The sequence below is a fragment of the Dendropsophus ebraccatus genome, chromosome 4 (assembly GCF_027789765.1).
Source record: "Dendropsophus ebraccatus isolate aDenEbr1 chromosome 4, aDenEbr1.pat, whole genome shotgun sequence".
Taxonomy (NCBI): domain Eukaryota; kingdom Metazoa; phylum Chordata; class Amphibia; order Anura; family Hylidae; genus Dendropsophus; species Dendropsophus ebraccatus.
The window spans coordinates 69,119,302-69,136,806 of NC_091457.1; the positions used below are offsets into that span (position 1 = coordinate 69,119,302).

The following is a 17,505-nucleotide window of genomic DNA, read 5'->3' on the forward strand; positions in this document are numbered from 1 at the left end:
ATACAAAATACCTTAGCCCACTCCCACTGTGATGTGGCTCTTTTTGCCAAGCTGATGTTCAAAGGGGTTATCCAGCGAAAATCTTTTTTCTTTCAAATCAACTGGTTTCAGGAAGTTATGTAGATTTGTAATTTACTTCTATTTAAAAATCTCCATTCTTCAAGTACTTATCAGCTGCTGTATGTCCCGCAAAAAAATGTTGTTTTTTTAGTCTAACACAATGCTCTCTGCTGCCACCTCTGTCCGAGACAGGAACTCTCCAGAGCAGTAGCAAATTCCTATAGAAAGCCTCTCCTGCTCTGGACAGTTCCTATCTCGGACAGAGATGTCAGCAGAGAGCACTGTATCAGACTGAAAAGAAAACATTTCCTGTGGGACATACAGCAGCTGATAAGTATGGGAAGACTTAAGATTTTTAAATAGGAGTAAATTACAAATCTATACAACTTTTTTTTTTTTTAAACCTTAAATATCACAGTGCCTATTGAAGTCAACTGGAGTGTGGGGGGTGTCCCTGTAAGATTGCCCTTATATGCCCTTACTGTCTTACAACATAAAGGAAAGTTAAAACTTAAAACTTAAACTTAATATTCTGTCTGTCACATTCTTTCTTCATTTGTGCTTTTTTTCTACCTTTACATAAATTATGTAAAAGTGAAGACATATATATATATATATATATATATATATATATATATATATTACACTGCTGTTTTTTGCTCTAGATTTCTTCTATAAATATTTAATATACATTGTTCATGTCTCTCTTGTGCATGTCTGATTATCAGCAGCCTATTTATAGTCATTTGAATTTCTTGTAACATAAAACTAATCTACACAATTCAGACTTCCTGATACTTCTAGAAAACATATATCTGATAACTCTTCAGAGAATATAATCCTTCCAGTCTTCTACATAAAGCCAGTTATCTCCAACTCTCCACCATGCCTCCATATTTAAATTCATTAAAAGGGATTTCCTATAACCATATTCAGCCAGTCTTGGTGATTTTTACCAGGATTTCTAGAGTATTGTTAGTTTTTTATCTGCTGCCATAATGTGTGACAGTCATTATATACTTACCGTTAACTGTTTACAAGTGTGAGCGGCACATATCCTCTGACTACACAACTGTTTTCCTAGTTCTTTAAGCACTTTTGAAACAATATATAGCTGCACCATGTCAGAGAATTAAAATGTGTCTTTGGAGTCATTAATGAAAATAAAGTTTAAAGTGTTACAGTCATTTTCAAAAAATGTTTGACATGTGCAAATTCTGATCAGTAGGCGTCTGAGTGTCAGCAACCAGACACTGATCAAAACCTTCGACATGTCAAAAGATTTTTAAAAATTACAGCAATACTTTAAAGTGTCACTGTGATTATAACGTTCAAAATCTAAATTAACAGTAAATGGGATATAAAGCAAGTTTGCAATTTACATTCATTATTTTTTTTTGTTGTTATCATGCTGTAAAACAAAGCTGTACTTACCAGAAATCCAGGTCCAGTCTCCTGAAGGCAGATATTCTGACTTGTGCTGGCTGAAAAAAACTGACTAAACACAGGAATTCCGGCCAGTACAGAGAGTCATGGTTCAATCTGTCCATCAATCACATGACTGCCTTCTCTCTGTGAGCGCTCAGATGGCCTGGGATACACAGGACTTCCTGTTTCTGACTCTTTGAGAAAAAAACAGGAAGTGCCGTGTTTTCCATGAGAACTAAAAAAAAAATGAATTTAAATTGCAAACTTGCTTTATATCTACTTTTGGTTTAGATTTTGAAAGTTATAACGAGAGGTACACTTTAAGCAAGGAGATTACTATATATCTGCAACGTAAAGACTTGGCTATACTGCTTTACTAGGCACAATTCTTTTGTTGTACAAACCTGTAATATGGTACCAGTAGGTATAGCATTGCTCATATCATTTTACAAACCATGATAATGGCACTGGCACCAGTGTATCTAAACAATAAGCTGGGGTGGGGTGAGGTGGAGTGATGCGGCAGCTCTGGAAATGTAAAGCCTGTAACATTATGTAGCATTAAAGAGGTTTTCTGAGCAAAACATATTGGGTACCTATCCAGATGACACCCGCCCCTCTACAATTATCTGTTCATTGTCTGCACTACATATTGAACCAGACCAGAATAAGTTGGCTCCACCAAGTAGTGCTGACAATGTGTACACAGCGCCGTATTAACAGCTACTGCTGCCCTAGGCACTAGACCTAAAGACGCCCCATCTTCACTCACCAATTAGCATCAGGATTTTCTAGTTTGCGAATGTCATACTGATATCTAATCAGTCTTAGGCTATGTTCACACTATGTAAAAAACGCGGACGTATTTCATAACAACGACCGTATTTGTGCAAACAACTGTTATTCGCAAAATAACGGCTGTTGTTTGCTCAAATACGGACGTTATTATGAAATACGGCCATGTTTTTTACAGTGTGAACATAGCCTTAGGCCGTATTCCACATTTACTGTACAACACCACATGCAGCCGAAACCAGACCCTCATGTGGTAACCAATAAATGTTCGTTCATTTATCTACACGTAGAAACATTGTTTGAATCGCGCTTTTTATGGTTTTTAACTGCTTAAAACATGACCTGAACAATACCTCCATACTGTCACTGGATAACACCGCCATACCAGACGTGAAACCCCCCCTTAGAAAAGACACTAGATTTATTTGCAAGTCTGAATGGGAAGTGGGAAACTAAAGGAATAAAAACCCAAAAAGGTTGTTCCCTTACCCCTGCTCTCTGGTGCTTCTCTAGGCACCGGACCACGGGTGCCTAGTGGTAAATACGGCCCTGTGTGCACAGTAACTACAGCGTAGATCTCGTTCAAGCTGCAGTAACCAGGTCTGGGGACTACACAATGAATGGAGACATTGTACTGATGCTGAACAGCTGATTGCCAGGGGCTGCACCTCACAATTAGTGGTTGATGGGCTAATAATATTAGCTCTGCTCTAAGCAGTAGAGATGAGCGAACAGGGTTCGGGTTCGATTCCATCCGAACCTGAACGATCGGCATTTGATTAGCTGGGGCTGCTGATGTTGGATAAAGCTCTAAGGTTGTCTGGAAAACATGGATACAGCCAATGACTATATCCATGATTTCCACATAGCCTTAAAGCTTTATCCAACTTCAGCAGCCATCGCTAATCAAATGCCAAAAATTTGGGTTCGGATAGACTCGAGAATGGTCGAGGTTCGCTCATCTCTAGTAAGCAGTCATCTATATACCAATGGACATCACAGTTCAGTTGCAGAAAAGGATGTTTTTTTTGTTTTTGTTTTTGTGCACTGAACCTGGAAGCACTGCAATATCAGGTCAATGCCTGGAGAGGACAGAGCAAGCTCTTTTTCCATCTCCCTGTTCTAAAAATCCATTTAACATATGGTCCCCAGATAAGGGACGTATCAGTTATTAAACTGATAAGAACAGATACTACACTTGATGTTAGCCAAAAGGCCAAAAAGCGATAGGGATGGGGGGGCCTCTGAACCACTTGTCTTAAGTGTATAGATTTTATGGTTGCTGGTCTGGGCTGATCCTTTATATGAATACACACTCAAACTAATCTAATGTTAAGATTATGGTTATATTTGCATGAGGCCCAGTAAAGAAGACAATAGGAAAGACTAGATTAGAATTTATTAATTTTGGCATTCAGATGCAAAACAAAACAAACACTCATTGATTCTTGTAAAATTAGACTGGGCTGTTACGGGAAGGATGCATTGTGACCGCAGAATGCTGTGTGTAGGTTATAGATCTTCATGCGCTTTGTATATTTCAGAAGTATGTGTAATTCAGATGGTGTTATTGATACGTCACACAGACAATCAAAAGCAATAGTGATCTTAAATTCTGGAACATACTGCTTGTACAGGGTATGTCAATATATAAGCAGTGTGGAGGAAATAAAGAACCTCTTTGTCTACTATCTGCTCTATGTCCCATACACACTTAGTCACATCTGAGGCTTGGTGCTGTAGGTGGTAGTTCCTTCCTCAGTACAACTTGTGGTTGAAGTATTACAGTTAATAATTACTTAAACAGTATATTGAAACTTTTACACCCACAGTACCCCAGCAGATTGTTACAGAAATGTCTACATCCTGTTAATCCAAATAAATAAAAATGCAACAATATGCAGAAGGCAGAAGGCATCATCTAGTTCCTCTTTATTTCATTATTTCTAATGGATTTTTTGGTCCTTAGGATGGATGACATGTAATAGAATAAAACAGTTTTAGTGTAAATGCCCAACCACAGTGAAGATGCATTTAATTGGTGTTATGGTCAAGCATGGCTGCTGTCTATTCAAAGTCTGTTGGCAGTGTCGGACTGTGGTACCTTGGGCCCATCGGGGAATTGTAATCTAGGAGCCCACCCTCCATACATTAGATATAACCAGTACCAAACCTTTCACATTAGTGACTTTGCACAGAGCTGTGTATGTGACCAGCATTGCTAACTCACTGCTAGTAACTTGTCAGTCACTCTATGCAGCTACTTAAAGGGAAACTATCAGCAGGTTAGACAAATTTAACCTACTGACAGCTCCCTAGTGGGCATGCTCATCCTCAGTGCCCTTCCTGTGCTCTTTATTCTGAAATCCTCAGGCAGGGGGGTTCCTGCACATGATAAACAAAGCGTACTTACCCATCTCTGTGCCCCCTTGGCGCTTCCTTTACAATATCTGACATCCACTGGCCTCCTGCAGCTCCTTCACCTGCAACGTCTCATACTCGACTGATGGATCGCCCGCTTAGCCAATCAGTAGCTAGGGTGGGACACCTCTGCAGTCACTAACTGGCTGAGCAGACAATCCATCAGAATTACCAGCTGCCTGCTTCTGCTGTAAAAAGTTCTTGCACAATTTGGAGGTGTGTTTAGGGTCATTGTCCTGTTGTAGGATGAAATTGGCTCCAATCAAGCGCTGTCCACTGGGTATGGCATGACGTTGCAAAATTGAGTGATCAAGGGGGTGTGTTTCCCCGAAACATGTAGGCCTACGTTTTTATCTTTTGTAACTTTTTATATGCCTCATAATAAAGACAACAAAACTTTTTTTGGACGCTGTGGATCTTCTCCTCCTTCTTAATATATATATACACACACACACAAACACACACACAGACACACACACACACACGCAAGATGTATACATACACACATCATACCCCAGGTTACTATAAGAGGCAGTGAGTGACTAGGTGACATGTGAGTGCAACAGTGCTGGGGGATTATATGCCGTTCTGGAGCTGCTAAACAGGACGGCCCATCTCCTCCTCAGAGGCCCACCAAGGGGTAGGGCCCATTGGGGGATTTCCCTGCTCCCCTGCGGGCTAGTCCTAGCCTGTTTGTTGGACTGATAAAAACATCACACTACTTATCTTTGTCAGTCCTATAGGCTTCAAATGGAGCGGCAGTGTGCATATTTGGTTGTCGCTCCATTCAGACATCTCCCTGTTGTGTTGTGAGAAAAACTAATCACAAGTTTCTCTACTGTAGATAGGTGATAAATGACATTTCTGTGATTTTTTGTACATTTTCACCTTATGTAAGACCTATTTAATATCTGTACTAGTTCAGAGTTAAGAAAAATTAATATTCATCAGGCATCTTCGTAAGCTTAAAGAGACATCTAGATCAGTTACAGTGAGGTTGGCAATACCTAGAAGAGACAGTAGGACCACTAATGACAGACAGGGGGCTACCATTTGATGCCACCTTTAAAAAGTTTCTGTAATTGAAGATGTTCTCACATTAATTCTTTGCATCAATTATTGACATAGAATTTAATTTAAAGGCAACCGGTCTGTAACCTTAGGGTACAGTCTTAAATAATTTATAATTGCTGCACCAGTGTAATCATATTGTCATTGATTAAGATCAGGTCACAGCTACTGTTTGCAAATGTCTTGTCTTCACCTACCTGATGCAGCAAATTTTAACCATTTTCTCACTAAGACTACAGAAACTGCTGAAAAATAAGCATTTTATGTGGATTAACACCGCGGCTGGTAATATTATCATGAACTAAATCACGACAAAACTAGGTGAACATTGATATTTAAGGAACAACATTACATATTCTTCTGCATATTTATGTAAGAAAACATCTACAGCAGTACACCGGAGACCTATAATTACATATTGCAGAGCTATGGGAATGCTGTTTGCCAACATATGGTGCTCCTGTGAACCCTTTCTTCCAATGGAAGAATATCTTTGTAAAATGACACGCAGTGCAAAAGACACCAGTCAGTGGGTGGCACCTCTTGCAGCTGTTAGCTCTCGAATGTCCTGCCACACCATTGTTATTCAGTGTTAGATAAGTATGGTCACTTTCTTCTGGAGACAACACCACTCTTGTTTCCAGTTCTGGTGTGGTCTGCAATTAAGCTCCATTCACTTCAATGGAACTGAGTTACAAAACCCCAATCAAACTGGAGACAAGAGTGATACTGTCTTTGGAAGTAGCCTCTAGAATCTAGCAAATCGAAGTTTGCTTATCCAGCCATCTAATACGGCCCTTAATGAGGATGCTGCCCTGAGCCTCTGCAAGTAATCAGGGCCACTATCTTCCCGTAATGCCCAACAACTCATGGCTGCCATTATGCTGCCTGCATATAGCAAACCTATTAAACGTGTGACAACAAGAAATATGACAACAGCCACATAGACACAATAATTCATGTTCACAGAATAAGCTCAGTTTGATACTTCTAGGTCACTATTCTAAAATGTTGTTTTGTTATTAAAGGACAAGTGCCATGAAATTTTTTTTCCCAGTAATTGAAGCACATTACAAAGTTATATAACTCTGTAATGTGCTTCAATCACCTATCTGCCTCCCTTCCCTGTCTTTTCCCCCCTCCACCCCCCACCAGGAAGTGTCCTGACTCACACAGACCTGATTACTGTGGTCACCGTCACCAAGCTCTTCTCTCAGCTCCTTCTCCTGTTACACCAGCCTCCCCCCTCCCCTGCCTTGTCAGGTGACAGGCTTGCTCAGCTCCCATTGGCTGAACAACTGCAAGCCATCACTTGTCACATCTCACTTGCTTATCTTCCCTCAGACAGACTCCGGCACATAGGCAGCTCCCCCCTCCCCTCATACACTCTCTCCTGCTGCCGTGGACTCAGTGAAGGAGTCATGTCACTAGAGAAGATAAGCTGAGCAAGCAGTCACCTGACAAGGAGGGGGAGGCTGGTGTGACAGGACCTAGAGCAGCCCTCCTGCTGATGACTCATCCTCACAAGAAGGAGCTGCCTGGTGACGGTGACGACAGTAATCAGGTCTGTGTGAGTTTAGTACACTTCCTGGTGGGGGGTGGAGAGGGGAAAAGACAGGGAAGGGAGGCAGATAGGTGATCGAAGCATATTACAGAGTTATATAACTTTGTAATGTGCTTCAATTACTGGAAAAAAGTTTTTCATGGCGCTTGTCCTTTAAGAAGGAAAACTAACTTGATATAACTGCACTGTGTGTGTGTGAATCACAAATTTGCTTATTATTGTCCCTTTTAGTCCCACCACTCCACAGACTCGATCAGACTGTCAGACATCCTGCTCGTGGCCGCAGAAGATGGTCAGGACGTTAAAGTGTTACCTATGGAGAGGGGAGGGGGGAGGAGAGAGATTAGTCGCCAGCAGAGAGCAGAGAACAAAGGATTACACAGTGGGACCTGTGTGAAAGCCAGTATTCAGAGGTCAGAGAGGTCAGTGCTGACTTCAGAGTAGATAGCCCGGTGATGTTGCTGTAAATTAACTCTTTGTTGTTCTGTTTTGGTGCCTCATCTCCCTCCACACCTCCCCTCTCCATAAGAGAACCATGAAGACAGGGAGGAGAGCTTCAAACTGCTTTTTCATGATAAAAATGCATTTTTCGGATAATAAACTCAATTACAGTTTCTAAAAATCATCTGTACTATTGATTTCTGCAAAAATAAATAAATAAATGACAGTGATACTTTAAAAGCAGCCAAACATGCACTTTATGTAACTCACATGGAGGTTTATGGGACTGATATAAACACAGTAGCCATGGTCCAATAGTGCTTAAGCAATTCTGATCAATCTGTAAGGGCCAGTTAACACTGAGTAAAAGAGGCGGAATTCCGCAACAGAACTCTCCACCTCAGAGCCTGGGTGTAATACAGGCTGTCTATGGGAGGGCTCGCACGCCTTTGCTCTCCGCTCAAAGAATTGACATGTCAATTCTTTGAGCAGAGAGGTGCAGAAAGAGGAGGCATGCGAGCCCTCCCATAGACAGCCTGTATTCAGGGCTGTATTAACAGCTGCAGCTGCCTTAGGCACTAAGCATAGTTTCAACCACATGCTTTTCTCTACAAGTAAATATATTGTCTAAATCACATTTTCATGTTTTTTAACTGCTTAAAACATAAATTTCCACATTGAATCACTGATTAGAGCTGTCTGTATATTGTCTGAAGGAATTTCTTAGCACAGGATTGGTAGATTAGTAGGTAATAGCTCCAGGCGTCACAGCCATACCAGACCTAAACAATATCCTGATCATAACCAGACTATATCTAGACCTGATCATACCTCCCCCCCCCACCCCCCTCAATAAGTCACCAGATTTACTGTCAAGTCTGACCGGGAGGTGGGAGACTAAATTAATAAAAAAATAAATAAAAAAAAAAAAGTAGTCGTCCCCCCCCGCTCCCTGGTGCTGGCCCCCTGCAAGGTGCTGCCCTAGGCACCGGACCACGGGTGCCTAGTGGTAAATACGGCCCTGCCTGTATTACACTGAGGCTGGCGGGATTCCACGCTGTAGTTTCGTTGCGGAATTCCGCCTCTTTTACTCCATGTGAACTGGCTCTAAGTGATTTACATAAAGTAAATCACAAGCTGGCTGGCCCTTTGTTCTTAAATGTCACAATTGGAATACCCCTTTAACGAGCTAGTACTAGACCAGTCTGCAACATTATTTTCTGGTGATGCACACAGTGTAAATGAAAAAGTATATAAATAGTGTGTGTGTAATATATATATATATATATATATATATATATATATATATATATATATTTAGATAGATAGACAGATAGCAATTTTTGACCTCTGCTGCCTGTAGTGAAATGCACTTAAACACGTTACACATTACACAATTGGTCAGGACTAAAGACACAGCCAAGACTCTCTTCTATCACAGAACACTTCTTGGTTGAGACATGGGCTACTGAAGGGTTATGAAAGAGCTTCTCTGTAGTAAATGACACTGACACCACAACAAGAAAGTTCATTTCACAAAGATGATTCATTAAGAAATGAAATATTCATGGCTGACAGGTTGAAGGATCACCATAGAGTTTTATTCTAATGCACCTGTCCTCTTTGTCAAGTCCAATACGGGATGTCATGTCGCCAAAGTTTTATTTAGAAATTGTTTGTCAGAGTGAGCTCTCTAATGTGAATGAAAAATTCATCCCCTCATTAAGAAGATTTTACATGAAATGTCTGGGATTTTCAATGAACAGGGAGACATGAACCAATTACTGTTAAACACTTAAAGAGGCAACATTGCAAGTTCACCCAGCGGGTGCTGTCACTGAACTGAGATGGAGAGGATCACGTGTCACTATAAGATATTAAACCCACGTGAAGAAGAGAACCTGCTATAGTACTATAGTAGATCTGCAATCTACATGTCTATAATATAGTAAGCTATGGGGATAAAATGATCAAGAAAGAACAAAACATCATTCCAAAAACTCCACCCAAAATCCATGAGTATTTTGGTATTGTCTCATCATGTGCAATTTACCTGTGCAACTACTGTATGTTCAATTCACCACTGCACCTAAAGTTCCTCATTCATCTGCCGAGGTGTCATTCCTTACTTTTTCTTCAAGGTTCAACATATGTTTAAAAATTATATATATATATATATATATATATATATATATATATATATATATATATATATATATATATGACACTGTTTTGAATTTGAATTGGGAGAAATTGGACCCCTTAAAATGAATGCATGACCAAGATTTATTTTAATGATTGGAGCCAAATCCTACAACATGTTCTTTTTTTCCCCCTAATTTTCTAATAGTACCATATTTTCTGGCATATAAGACGACTTTTCAACCCCGAAAAATCTTAGAAGTTGGGGGTTGTCTTATACGCCGGGTATGATCGCCCCATACGGTGGGGGAGCTAAAAAATGTTCGCATCCCCACCGTAAGGGGCGGCCACTATAAAAAAAAAAAAAAAAAAATGTTAACTCACCTGTGAAAACAAGAGCTGTGTGGCCAATAGCAGTTTATTAAAATTGCCACACAAATAATACCGTGATTGTTTGTGTGACCCAGCCACACAATTGGTAGCGTTTTGTAAGGGCTGATCGATGCTTAATTGCTGGTGTCGACAACAGCATATCAAACCATCTAAAAGAACCATAAGGACTTTTGGTGACTAGTCTACCTAAAAATTTATTGACTCATTTGTTTTTAGGTCACTCAGTATCCTTATTGGTTTTGTTCAAACCCTACCTGATGCAGCAGGTAGTTTAGCAAATGGGTGACAGACTCACTTTAACAAAGGATGACCAAAAATGAATCTTCCCTTTAAATCATATTAAAAATACCCACACCTTTACATAGAAAAAATCTAAAATCTAACTGGGTATTTTCAGACTGTTAATATTGCCAGTCTATGAGAAACTGAACAAAGGCGACTGGGCTGGATTCTGAGACTTGGATTATAGACTGCTGCTCCTGAGGGCTCACATCATCCAAGTAATCTAGTACTGATGAAAAGCGCTTCCCAAATGGGACAGGTATTTGATTCACTTTGGTCCAGCAATAAAGTAATGCTTATCTCATTCAGTGAAACAGCCGAGCGCTCATCAATACAAGGTGACAACATTTGGCTGCTTTCTGTGGCTCTGTATCACAGCAGAGAACAGCAAGGATGATATGTCCAACTCTAAACAAACAATGGCAGCAAATATACCAAAACCTGAGCTGCTAAATGGACCAGGCCTGGTCTCAGGAGCGTCTAATGCTATTGATTAGCAATGCAACCTGAATATATGTTGTGTGTGTATGTGTCCTAAACAGCAATACATTTTTAATGGCAACGTTAAACTTTAATACTGCAATAATTTTCTGAGCAGAGAAATGAGCTTTACTGACTAGAAAAACATATTGGTGCATTTCTTCTTATAAAAAGAGTCATTATTTCTGATATTTAAGGCAATTAGCCAGCTCTTTTACATGGCTCTCAGAGGTCTGGGCTCTTTCCTATACAAATTAGAATGTTGAATCCAGGAAAACATTACAGTACCACAGCTGCATTATATACAATAATAGGGGTTTTCCAACTAGACTAGCACTCTTCTGGTCCCCTCTCTATTAACTCTTAATGGTCAGACAATTTTTATTAATTAATATTTGTTTTTTATTTCCCCCCCTTGCCTTCTAGAAGCCATAGCTCTTTTTCCATCTATTAGACCCATATGAGACAAATGTACAGTGAAAAAAAAAATATTGATGAGGTAAAGAAAAAAAATAAATGCAAGTTGTTAGGGCTTTTGTTTTCAAGCAGTGTGTAGGAATGACATTATCTCTATTCTGTGGTGTGTGGGGTAGAACGATTACAACAATGCCCAATTTATTTAAAGGGGTTATCCAGCGCTACAAAAACATGGCCACTTTTTCCCCTGTCTCGTCTCCAGTTCAGGTGTGATTTGCAATTAAACTCCATTTACTTAAATGGAACTGAGTTTGAAACTCCACCCAATCTGGAAACAAGAGTGGGAGGAAAGTGGCCATGTTTTTGTAGTGCTGGATAACCCTTTTAACTTTGGTTCTATTTTACCATTAAAGGGGAAAAAAAAAAAAATTTGTCCCAGAGGCTGAAAAAGGCTCATTTTTTTGCGCACTTATATGTAATTTTTTTTATTGGTACCATTTTGGTCTAGATGGGATTTTTTGATTGTTTTTAATCTTTTCTGATATATGATGTGACCAAAAATCAGCTATTTCAGTCATTTTTTCCCCATTTACTCAGTTTACTGTGCATGATTAATAATGTTCTATCTTAAACAAGAAGTCCAGCCTCTACTAATAAATGTCAAACTCCAGAAGCAGTGGGGAACATACCTCTCCCCGTGTATCTCCAGTTCTGGATTACCACTCCGGGATCCCCGCCGGGCGCCGCCATCATGTCCTGGTTGATGGACAGCTAACTTAGCCAGTCAGTGACTGGGGTGGGATGGAGCTCCAGTCACTGATTGGTTGAGCGGGCTGACAATGAGCCGGGATGGGCATTTTCCCCGAAGTCGTGACATTATTACAAGGGGAAAATGCCTTCCGGTGGGGGCACGGGCGATATTGCTATGTTCTCCCCTGCTCCTGCTGCCTGTGAAATGTTGAAAATGCCAATAATTCTCCTTTAACAGTTTAGACAATTCTGCAAGATGTTATTTAAAAAAAGTGGTTATATTTATTTTTGGTTTACTATTCTCCATTAAGGGGTTAATCAGAGTCCAAACCTGCAACAAAGAGTGGCTCAACTCTTCTGGAGGACTCAACTCAATGTCACCATGTATTAAGGCAGTTATACAATAGGCAAAGGGATGATAACAAGCACCGATCTGTGAGATTGGCACTCGTGTAAAAAGCCTTTACATGGCTCAACTAATTGTGCTGCCTAACTGCACAAACTATTACTGGGTTGTTCATGCGGCCTTTAAACTTCATCATTGTCAGCCAAAAATCCTGCTTACACAGTGCAATGGTATGAAAGCAAATGATAATAATTTTATTGGCCTCACAAAAGATCCAACCAACTGACCAACTTGTGTTTCTTCATTCATTGGCTGATCACTGGCCAATTATCAGGAATAAAGAATGTGCCTATGAATGCTCATTCACCCAATAATTGGCCCAATAATTGGACTTTTACCAGGGTTATATATGGTGACTAGGGTCAACCCTCAAAATGTAGCAATAGCCTTCAGTAATGAAATTCAGAGACAGAAATTGGTACAAGCACACATGGCATAAAAGCTGCAGAAAATCCACAGCTTCTCCGACAGGTTATCCACACAAAATTGTGTAGCTGTGGATTGTATTACATATTGTATTACAGATCTGTTGCCCGTGGAAGCCAACAAATCTGCAGTTAAAAGGGTTGTGCAGTGTAAATGGCTATTTTATGATGCTGCCACAGCTCTGGGGGATACTTACCTGTCCCGCTCTAACACTAATTCCGGTTTCCAGGCAACTCGCTGTCCACCGCTGTTCTCTTCTGAGCTTCCTTAAAGTGTCACCGTAATTAAAAAAATGTTTTGCAGAAATCAATAGTACAGGCGAGTTTAAGAAACTTTGTAATTGGGTTTATTAGCCGAAAAATTAAATTTTATCATGAAAAAGCAGTTTGAAGCTCTTCTCCCTGTCTTCATTGTTCTCCTATGGAGAGAGAAAGTAGAGGCACCAAAACAGGACAACAAAGAGTTAATTTAAAGCTACATCACAGGGCTCTCTCCTCTGATGTCACCACTGACCTATCTGACCTCTGAATAGCTCCCCCACTGAGTAATCCTTTGTTCTCTGCTCTCTGCTGCCAACATTTCTCCTCCGTCTCTTTTCCCCCCTCCCCTTTCCATAGCACAGACAGGATCCGTCTGATTGAGATTTCCTGATAATGAGCAGTGCATGACAGAAAGGAGAGGAGGGGGACCTGGGAAAAGTCTTTTTAAATGCAGATAATGGCATATTTGCCTAATAAACCCAATTAGAAAGTTTCTTAAAATCGCCTGGACTATTGATTTCTGCACAAAAAAATTAAAAATAATGACAGTGACTCTTTAAAGAGGAAAAGACCGATCAGCATACTGTCTATGCTGAGTGATCATTTCTAGAGATGAGCGAACATCGAGCATGCTCGAGTCCATCCAAACCCAATCGTTCAGCATTTAATTAGCAGTGGCTGCTGAAGTTGGATAAAGCTCTAAGGTTGTCTAAAAAAAAAACCATGGATACAGCCAATGACTATATCCATGTTTTCCACATAGCCTTAGGGCTTTATCCAACTGTCCCCTGTAGCCCTGACAGCATCATAAAATAGCCATTTACACTGCACAGCCCCTTTAAATTGACACCACAGATTAGTTTTTGCACAGATATTTTCTGCAGTATGTGAATGAGGTTTCTTAACATCCCATCCACATTGCTGCTACTGTAGATTTTCTGAAAAGCAATTCAATGCAAAACATTTACAGGGTACATGCTATGTGTGCCATACCCAATAGGATCCACATTAAGGAAATTTGACTAAAATAACATTTCTGCATACAGTCTAATAAAATTCCATGACATTCTCCAATAGTATAAACTGTATAGCAGGTACAGTTCAAATATACTGCATATATCACATTACATCCTGCTGAGGATCATTTTACCATTTATTTGTAATTAGTTTCACAGGGAAAACTGCGCGAAAGAATCCTGATTCCTAATCTAGTCATAAAAAATAGAAGAGTGTAGCAGAAAATGCTTCGACAAAATGAAAAGTATTTTCTAACAAATCAGAATTAATTTGCCTGATTGGTTTAGTCTCAGGAGCCAGAAAGTTTTCATTTATGGAGCTGACAAGAAGGATTTTTATCTTGACCAAATGTTACTCAAATATTCATAAGCCGGCGTCATTTCGAAGAGGAAATGCAGATGGCAGTAAGCGAAAAAAGGCAGCTGAGATGTTTTTTGTCTGTTATAAAGCAAATGTACATTATATCATTAGTATCTGTTCTCAGGGCATGTTCACACAGTTCTGAAAGGGTCAAAATATCACCCAGATAATGCTGGTACATAGAAGTCGGAAATACTGCCAAGCTTTGCAAATAGAGGGGGGGGATTACCACCTGTTGGTTGGGCTAGATCACCCTGTATTTGGTAGCCTTCTTTTGGGCATAGCACTTCTAGCCTGTGGCCACTAATATGTCATTGAAAGTCTTACATGGACCCTCTTTCATGCTGTAGATCACCATTATCTGGACATTCTCTGGCACTTTCGAACATGTATGCGTAGTGTTATTCAGGTTTTTTGTTAGTTTCTTTTTGTTCATATAGATCTACAAAAAGCTGAATTAGAATCAATGGAGCCACATCATAGAGGAGAGGGGTTTTTCTCCCACTAGGAAGCAGGCAGCCCGCCTCTAGTGCTTCAGGCCAGGCCGGTGCTGTGTGCTGGAATCGGGCAGCGGTTAAAAAAAAAAAAAAAATGACTGTGGCACAAGCATCCCCGCCCCGGTGCCGCTCCATCCAGGGTAAAACAAGAAAAGTGATTTACCACTGGTACAGGCCCTGAAACAGCTTGGGAATGCTGTAATTTTGCAACTTACTTTGTGAAACTGCCCGTGCAAAAACTGGACTGTTGGCAAATATGCTGTTTATTTCACTAGAACATGTCAGAAACATTTAATTCTGAAAACACCTTTCATACGTTTCCATTACATTAGATTACTGTGAGAGAGGAAGGGTCCTTTTACACACAGATATCTGACAGATTACTGAAACCAAAGCTAGGAACAGACTATAAACAGAGAACAGGTCATAAAGAAAAGACTGAGATTTCTCCTCTTTTCTAATTAATTCCTGGCTTTGGCTTCAAAAATCTGTCAGCTATCTCTGTGTGTAAAAGGACCGATACCTAGCTGTCTTCCTGCACCATCTGCGACACCCCCCACCAGAGGTTGGATTCCAGGGTTGGGCATCCAATCATCTTACAGGGGCTGTCTGGGCCAAGTGATGCCAAGGCCTGGCAGGCTATCAAAGACAGCTGGTGTTCCAGAATGACGCCAGGTGGGAATATAAGCAGGCATCTCTCTCTCATCTTGTTGCATCAGTTGTCAACCTGTTGATCTTGCCCAAAGCCTCTGTCATTCTTCCGAAGCTCTCCCAGCAGCCGAGCGTCCCTAAGCTTTGCTGATGAGACACTCGGCTGCTCGGGAGAGCTTCGGGGATCCCCAATGCCGTCAGTGTACATCACACTGCCTGCGCCGGAAATGGGACAGAAGACGCGTGGAGGCCGGCAACTGGCCCCAGGTGAGGTGACTTTTTTTTTTATAGTGGTTGCCCCATACGGTGGGGATGCGGCCATTTTTGAGCTCCCCCACCGTATGGGGCGACCATACCCAGCGTATAAGACGACCCCCAAATTCTAAGAAGAATTTTCGGGGTAAAAAAGTTGTCTTGTACGCCGGAAAATACGGTATCTCTCTCTCCAATTCTTAACTACTGTACAGTATGTATCCATTGCATATCTATATGTCAATATATCATATATCAATAAATCATAACTGTCTCATACCGATAGCTTAACAGTCAAATTTAAAAGTACCTACAAATAACTTCATCCTACCGGGTAGAAAACATAATCATGCGTACTGTAAACGGTGTGCATATTTAACTCCTTGAACTAATAGGAGCAATATAATCAGACTTTACAGCCTGCTACAGAATGCATACACTTATTTTGATGTATGTATCAAAAGGGCATTTCTGTATCAATCTCCGCTGCTATTTAGGGTCTAATGTTCCCCACAGTTACGTTTTATGACGGTCCATCAAGCAGAAAATATAGAACTCATGCTGTGAACTTACATTCCCCATTTCAATCTAATATTTCAGACATAATTTTCCAAATTCCAACGGGAACCTAAAAAGTTAATTTACTTTGCATTCAACCTAGAAAACCTCGCTCCTGTGGGCTCGACAGGCTGTTAAACAAAATATCTGTTTTAGTAAAGTATGATACATAAAGCATTTAAGGTGCTTTTCCCTTGAATTTCGAGCTCATGATTTTTTATTTAATTTTCTGTGATATGATCCAATTACTAATAACTAGAGGCTATCCTCAATATGCTGCTTAAGGAATGGCAAATTTTAATAGCCAGAACTGTAGTCTTGCATACTTCTCTGGGGAAAAAATACTTTGAACATTAACCAAAGCAAAATAAGCAAAAAAGTGCCGACATTGGGAAAAAATAACATTGGAATAATTATTCAGGAGGTAATATTATATTTATAACCTAATGATCTTCCAGCATTGAATCTTAATTTCTTCAAACACAAATATTTAAAAATATAATCAGATTAGATTGTGGAGAGGTGTGAAACTGAAATATAGAAAAATGCCTAATTATAACCTCAATACAATTAACACAGAGAAGCTTAAAGGGTGTTTAAAGGCAAATTAGCAGTAATGAACTTGCTTGGCATCAAGTGAATATTAATTTCTACGGAAGCAAGACTCATATAGGAATCAAATTGGGTTAATTTGCCAAAATATTGACCCCTCTATTTATATAGTAATCATGTTATTCTGCTAGGCTGGTTTTAATGGGAACTAACAGCAGGTTAGAAGACCTCCTGTTATATTTCCATAAAGCTGGTGGCATTGAGAATGGAGATGGTTTTCTT

General features: G+C 40.1%; 1 protein-coding gene and 1 non-coding gene across 3 annotated transcripts in view; both read right to left on the reverse strand.

Moving 5' to 3' along the window:
* The window catches only part of WWOX (WW domain containing oxidoreductase), an 819,888-nt gene that overhangs the window by 267,632 nt on the left and 534,751 nt on the right, over positions 1-17,505 (reverse strand). The window lies entirely within an intron of this gene.
* Positions 3,321-3,511, reverse strand: LOC138790136 (U2 spliceosomal RNA). Its single transcript, XR_011362849.1, has one exon. It is a non-coding gene; the product is annotated as a U2 spliceosomal RNA (small nuclear RNA).